At 44.3% G+C, this 7,737-nt stretch overlaps 1 long non-coding RNA gene across 16 annotated transcripts; it reads left to right on the forward strand.

The window, feature by feature from the left end:
- The first annotated feature begins 1,390 nt into the window (after window positions 1–1,390).
- LOC123160316 (uncharacterized) lies at window positions 1,391–6,945 on the forward strand. 16 transcript variants are annotated; one of them, XR_006480137.1, is made up of 10 exons: window positions 1,391–2,169; window positions 2,237–2,366; window positions 2,450–2,692; window positions 3,094–3,308; window positions 3,988–4,063; window positions 4,434–4,520; window positions 4,615–4,808; window positions 5,108–5,254; window positions 5,896–5,979; window positions 6,598–6,945. It is a non-coding gene; the product is annotated as an uncharacterized lncRNA (long non-coding RNA). The 16 variants fall into 16 exon arrangements; XR_006480132.1 differs by having other exon boundaries at window positions 4,615–5,254; XR_006480131.1 differs by having other exon boundaries at window positions 4,627–5,254.
- The last annotated feature ends 792 nt before the right edge of the window (window positions 6,946–7,737 follow it).

The following is a 7,737-nucleotide window of genomic DNA, read 5'->3' on the forward strand; positions in this document are numbered from 1 at the left end:
ACGCACCCCCTATTCTTACTGTTAGACTTACTCCCATGACAGGCGGCTCCTCCTTCCTTCCATCTGGTCGTCGGATGCAAGATGGATGGCCAGATCAGCTTCTTCAACTTTTGAAATGATTTTACTAATCATCTTCTACAAACTGTTGAGATCCAATTGGCCTAACCGCTTGTTGCCGCCGACGGCGCGCTCTCGCGCCAGCCTTGCCTCCCCGCCCCCCAACCATAGCTCATTGTTGTGCCGCACACGCCCCCGAGAATCCCTTTAACTCCGGTGATGAACATTTTTTTTACAACAAACCTACCCTCCCCTCCCCTCACGCACGCACACCCCTAAGATAGATAGAGGGTCGCTTGTCACCTTAAGATAGATACCATGGATGCTGGCCACCCTAAGACAGACCCACAGGCCTTCTTCAGCGAGCTGACGGCTGCATCCATCATGCGAATCTACTACAACTTACAAGTAGCCAAACTGGAAAAGGAAATACTAGTGATTACCAAAACATTTTTGCTCCCACCCACCCTTCTCTCCTGCAATATCGGGCCCTCACATTCTAGTTTCACTTGATTTCTTACCCTCCTGCAAAATTTAGAGTAACTATGACTGAACCTCTTAAGCCTTCCCCAAACGTCTCGGCAGACAGTCAGTCGTTGCCCGTCATCCAACCAGACCTTTCATAAAATCGTCATCCAACCAGACCCTTCAAAGCTAGCCTGAAGGTTTGGGCACTCTGGCACCCCTCAAATCTAACCCATATGTTGGACGAATTTAGGGTCGTCTGGGCACGTCCTCACATTGGACAGGTCCACCCTAAACCCACATATATGTCGTCCCTATCTGCACCCCAGACCAAACCTAACCATTTTTCCACTCCTCTCCACTTCCACTCTACATTATTATTGTTAATTTGATGTAATCTTTAGCGGTGATGTTGATCAAGTGATGACTTATTTCTTCATATTTAGATTTATGGATGCCTTTATGTTTGGTTTATAGATGCATATTTATCTCAGTTGGTTGCTTACTTTTGGCCAGTCTAGATCGGTAGAAGCGTTGTGCATTAGTTGGGTTTAATCTTGCAAGTAAACTAGAACCTCGAATGTTGAGGCTCACAATCTCGCAAAACATCGAGAAATAAGGATGCCGGTCATCCTCCTGCCTCGTCAGCCGCTCGCGATCCCTGGCCATTGGATCGAAGCGCTTGATCAGATCTGGGCCGTCGGATCGAGCCTTCTGATGACCTGGGCCGTCGGATCATAGAGGAGCCCTGTAGCAATGAATAGTTTCACCCCGTTCGTGCGGCCGCTTGTCGGTGCCCCCGGGGGCATTTTTGTCATTTCACGCACATGGGTATAAAAGTGGCAGCTCCCGTGGAGATAACCCTAGCCGCCTCACTCCCGCATTATTCCCCCTTGTCTCCTCCTCTCCCACTCGCGCCGCTCCCTATCCTCTTCCTCCTGCCCCGCCTCTCTCTCCCCCACCAAACCCTAGGCTGCGCCCGCCTCGCTGCCTCGCCGCCGGCCGCCGCCGCTCGCCCGGGTACCCATCCATGACCTCACGCCGCCCTCTCCTCTTCCCTCTCGGCCTGTTCGCGCTCACGGAGGCCAACGCGGGCGCGCTGCTCTGGGTGGCGCGCCGCCTCCGCTGCCGGCAGGAGGTGGCCGCGGCGGCCGCCGGCGCAGCCGGGCGACCAGGAGCTCCTCGGCGAGCAATCGTTCCCCTACGAGAAGAAGGTGAGGAGGACACGCCCCTCCATCAAGAGATGGCCAAGGCGGCCGCGCCGCTCTGGGTGGAGGGTCGCCTCCGCCGCCGGCAGGATTGGGCCGCGGCGGCCGTCGCACCCTCGCTCGCGCCTCCGCCCCGCGCCTCCCCCACGCCCAGCTCCTGCCTTGCCGCCGCCTCCTCTCCCCTCCCGCGCGCCTCCTCTCCCCTCCCCTCCCCTCCCCTTGTCGCCGCCTCCTCGGCCAAGGCGCCAAGCAGCAGCGAGCCCCGACATCTCCGCCACCGCGCAGCACAGCGCCGAGCTCGCCGAGCTCCGTTGCGTCCTCTCCTCCCGCCGGATTCGCCGCTCACGGCCACCATCGCTCACCCGCGACCTTGCCCGTGGTTAGGGTTTCGGGTGTTCGTCACCGGTGGCCATGGGGCTGCGCCTCCTCTCTGCATCTGGTCAGTTCATCCCTTGCCCCTCCTTCCTCCTCCTCCTCTTTCTAATCTCTCTCTTATTTTGTAGCAGCAGAGGCAAGGAGCGGGGACGAGCCTCCTCCCATTTACTCTGTGTGTGTGTGTGTGTTCATCTGCTCGAGAACTGGATCCCGAGGGGCAAAGGTGCAACCCTGCAGAGCCGCTTGATCCCAAAATTAAAGGTAATTTAAGGCATGCTTTGGGTCATTTCTGTTGCGTCTCAGATTCGTTGGTGCCATTTTCAGTTTCAGTTACTATTGTTCAGATGTGATTGGCCTGGCAGCAGCTCGGGCCTGCTGAAGAATGAAGACACAACAACAGGGGGAGGGAGATCGGAATGCTTCAGGATCCTGAAATATGATGTTAAACCTGAGCATTTATCCAAACAAGGTTAAGGTCCTGAAGCATTGGATCAGCTCAATCGAAGAACAGTGTCCAGTCGATTATTGAACCTACAAATAACCGTAGCAATTCCACTAGAATTTTGTGTGGTTAAGCCTGGAGTGAGGTATGATTGTTGACATGCTATTGCGTAATTATTTAAGTCAGATTTTTAACTTTTTATATATTCTAATTGTTGCTTTATTATTTATCAACTGAGGCATGCTTATTGTGTGCACTTCTTACTGAAGATGATCCTGGTGTTGTTTGTTTGACAAAATAAAGAGAGGCTTGATGTGCATATTTATCCTTATTTTGTTCAATTATAATGGGATGAAGTTACTTAATTGACTGATAGTTGTTGGTAGTGATAGACAATAGGCAATTTACTAGAGCAGTTCAAGCAAGAATACTTCCAGAATCCATCTTGTGATCTGTTGGTAAATTAGTATTGCAGTTACTAAGCCTTTGTGCATTCCGATACAGCACTACTGAAATGCTGCTTTCTTATGTCCATTTTAAATCCAGTCACTATGGCTGAGCAGGCATCAAGTCAAGCAAAGGGGATTTTATGGTTGCAGCCGAGACCAGTGCTTAGGAGAAATCGACTGGACAGATGAAGTATCCATATACGAGATAAAACCAGTGACAATCCATCTAATACCATGGGTCCACATGATGAGAAGGATATTTGCATACCAGGGAAAGCGTCACATAAGAGGTCATTTTTCTCAGTTTCATAGGTATTACAGAATTGTCTGGGTCGAACTTTATGTTATTCATAGAAAGAAATGCATGAGGCAAAGATTGGTATAACACCCAATAACTGAGAAAAAACACCAGTTCAGGCTTCTAAACTCCACTATTAGAAAGTAGGACCATGAGAGCAAAACAAAGAAACTACGTGTCTATGCTTTTCAAATGCTTTGCAGCCATGTTTCCTCCATGCTTCTACATGATAATTAGGATGCAGGCAACTGTCAAGTACACTAGCTGAACTTAAATACTTGAACTACAACTGAATATATGCATGTCCCACATCAGGCCAGTGCGATCGTCGCCTAGCTAGCCGAATATGTATATGAAACCCTCTTTTTTTTATAAGAGAATTAAAAATAGCAATCAGTATGAAAGCTATGATGACCTAAATCTAATGTGATTTATGTGCCTACTTCATTCCAGTCTGTACCGTGAAATTCAAGGAACAATCAGAATCAATGTCTCACACCAGATTTATTTGTACCTTTTATCTCACACCAGATCAATGTCTCTGTCACCTAGCCCACCGAGTTAACATGCAAACCTCTTCTTTTATTATAGAAAAGGGAAACCATATGCAGCAGATGCTAGCTAAATTATGTTCGATGCAGTTTAAGCTAATTCATGTGTTTAAGTTGCTTCTCTTCTTATTGTAAAATTTAGGGGACGAAAGTTACTCTGTCTGCACCATGTCAGGAGGGTGCTTTTGGATGTCGACTTCATTTATTTCATATGTAAGGTAAGGATTTAAAGGTCAAACATCTCATGCTTGGTTACTTTTCTGTGTATGTATGTTCCTTGCATGGTTTTGAGTTTCGGAGTTAATGGGGATTAAAATTGTACGTTTTTTGGATTCTGATTCAGTGAGATGCTTAAAGAATGATAATTTTTACTTCCAAACAAATTTGATGCTGACTTGTGATATATTTCTCAGTTTCCTTACCCTTGTGTGTTCGGCTACCTATTCTACAAGTTTTATTGTAGGAAACCTCCATTTATATTACTGAGTAGTTTACTCGATTGAGCAGTTCACTCAATCGAGGTTCAAGTGTTAGGTTATCGTGGCGTATCTTTTAGTTTCTAAAATACACATTGTTTGGTTCAAATAGAGATGTGTAGCAGAGACGTTCAAGCGGAAAATGGCAATTACTAACTACTAAGTAAACAATCCAAATGATGTGCATCATGTAATGAAGGTAAAGCTCTCTATTTCCCAGATTAGGGAACAGGGGAACTTAAGCTTAAGTTAGTTTTGCTCATCACCTGATCCTGCCACCGCGGCCCATGGAGGCACTGTTGCAGGGGCCGCAGCTGCCACCATTCCTGTCCAAGACGTACGATCTCGAAGGCGAGCCGCAGCTGGACGGGGTCATCTCCTGGGGTCCTTCGTCGTGTGGAATCCTTCCACCTTTGACCGGGACGTGCTCCCGCACAACTTCAAGCACAAGAAGTTCTCCAGCTTCGTCAGCCAGCTCAACACCTACGTGTGTATCGTATCACTGTCCAATCCTCTGTTCTCATCTTTCTTTTCTTTTACAATCTCTCACTGGATTATTATTCATGATGCCGTCCTCTGCTGGGGAGGCACTCTGTTTCTGTTTGGTATCTGGCACTCTGTTTCGGATGCTCTATTTTTGGTTTTGTTCCTTCTGGTTTCTGCTGATGTACTCAACCCAAATCTGTTGTGTGTATATATATATATATATACTCTTTGTACTTCCCTTCATACTTTTAGTGAGAGGAGTTGTGGTTTGTAATGCCAATTTGGTGTTTCTTTTGTTAGCGGAATCGTGGTCTGTAATGCCAATTTGGCCTTTCCCGAAAGAACTGGTTTATCTTCATCACTGAAATATTCCTGATTCCTAAGGAGTTGATCCTGTGATGGCAAGCTTAACCATTTGCTGGGATGCGACGCTGCTCGCGCTCAAATGTAAGCTTCGCAATCCAAATGTGTATACGCATTTGTATTTGCACATACTGCAAAATCGTTCTCTCCAATAGCAAAATAAGAACACGACAGCATATTTGGTTGTTTTTTGCTGCTTTGCGCGACCATGCATTCTTCCCAACTCCTCTGTCTGCCTCTTAACAGGATTGGTCTGGTGCAGTTTCACTCCTTGTAATTTATCATTTCTCCATATCGCCATATTTCTCAGAATTTATCGCTGTGTATTTCAAAACTATAAATACCATAGTGCAACTACTACAGATTCTTTTTAAGGGTACTGAAGACTTTTTTTGGTGGGTAACACTCCTCAGTTTGCTTCCTGTTTTGTACAAGGATTGGAAGAGCAATTTGGTTTAGTCTTTGTTCAGTTATACTCCCTCTATCTTTTTAGAGACTCCAATATGGACTACATATAGAGAAAAATGAGTGAATCTACACTCTAAAATATGCCTGGTAGTAACTTTATGAATGAAACTCCAATTGCAACGAAAGCACCTTATGGTACAGCTCCTAAAGTTCCAGGTCTTGATGAGTTAAGTAGTAGTAGCCATATGTTTGTTAGGTCTAGGACTTATGATGGATGTTACATTTTCTTAATGAAGCCTTCTCACTTGCCAATGCAGGTGAATGATTATCTTTCGAGATATATAGGATTGCTCTAAGATGCTTTATGAGCCCCGAGTGTCGGAAAGATGTGTAGTTTATAGGTAAGTTGCAAGTGAATATCGGAGACCCTTATTTCTTACCGTACATTCTTTTGAGATTGGTATTCATATTATGCTTAAAGCTCAAGCCTTTTCCACCTGAATTATACCTATTGTTACAGGATTAGTTAAAACTCGGTTCTTGGGGTTTACTTAGATGAACTGAAAAGATAGTACAATTTTATCCATAATGTATTCCATCTTCTTTTGCTCCTTTTAATTATACGTCTAGATACATCCATTTCTCCGACAAGTATTTCCGGATGAAGGTTGTATTTTTTTGCCTTTATTTGCATTTTACCCTCAAATAGATGGACATGAATTGATCTGAGTCATAAGTCATCACTGATTGCATAGGAGTAGGCCGGGGTAAGTGTCCAGTACCACACCCTTTCTTATCAAGTTTCTTACATGTGTTTGTTACATTCATTTCATTTGTATCTCCTCTTCTGTTCTACAATTCCTTTTACTTATGATTTCTTATTATAGTGGTAAATTTTAATTGCTTGGGTTGTTGCTGCTATGAAAATATATTTCTATCTTTTAGGTCTGTTACTTTAGTCTCTCACTTTCTCTCTCTGATTTCATAATGATATGAACTTCTATTATATATGCTGCAAGATTGGAGAGATTCTTTTCAAACTCAACCTGTGTCACGAGCTACTTGGTTACTTCTCATTACTTGGAGGATGCATGGATTGGAGAGATTATGGATGAGGACTGAATTATGTGTAGCTATGATATCTTCTAATTTTGGTCATATGTATCTTACAAGAATTCCAGTATACATTTTGGTCACCTGTATCAGAATAAGGATGCACATTTAATTATTACAACCTCCAAGCCCATCATTTGGATTTTTATGCAGTTTCTTCTGATGCAAATATTTAGTTCGTTGTGTAATTCTATTGGATCATCATGGATGAGGCCTGAATAATGTATAGACATGATGGATGCTCTTATTCCTTATGACTCATCATCAAAACTGACTATGGTGTGGACTGTGGATAACACTTTTATCATGGGCCACTTACTGGTTTCTAGCTTGTCATGTCGGTTCTTGCAGCAATTTTTTGGTGGGGATATATATGGGTAATGTGGAGAAGTAATTGGCGGCTGTGTTTCCTCCAACATCCAGACTGACAAGAAAAATCCTTGCAGTCAATCTTGCGATTCACAGGAGTAAGAGATTAAAAGTCCTAGACTGGTGGTGAGGATTTGGTGAATCGTGTACATATTATCATATCGATGGCGAAACCGGCAACATTCATATGGTTCATGGCGAAGCCATGGTGTGCACCATGACACTGGATCTGGACGATGCACTGAGAGGCACTAACATTTTACCCTTTTTGGTTGATCGTATAACACTGAAATTGTCTTTCTTTTTGTATGTCATGCTACTTCTCTTATTAAGAATGTACCACTTGCTTCTAATGGCTATAACATGACAAAGCTCTCTTCCTATCAAGTGGCTATAACATGTGAATGTTTCTTTTTAATTTTATTTTGTTATATCCTATTCGAGTAAGTATGATAAACCTGAATTACTACTAACTTGATCATTACTTGCATAACCATAACGTTGGCACCGGCACCCTCGCGCCAAGGCACGTTGCCGATCTAGTACTTTATTGTTAGGGTCTGGCCGCCATGTTTGGTTAGGTCAGCCCGTCCTTGTAAACATTGTGACTGCCTAACAAAGTTTTGTGATGTTTTAAAAGCAATTTCGGTTTCGTTTGTTGGTTTTCTTCCTGTTTT

The sequence above is a fragment of the Triticum aestivum genome, chromosome 7B, assembly GCF_018294505.1.
Source record: "Triticum aestivum cultivar Chinese Spring chromosome 7B, IWGSC CS RefSeq v2.1, whole genome shotgun sequence".
Taxonomy (NCBI): domain Eukaryota; kingdom Viridiplantae; phylum Streptophyta; class Magnoliopsida; order Poales; family Poaceae; genus Triticum; species Triticum aestivum.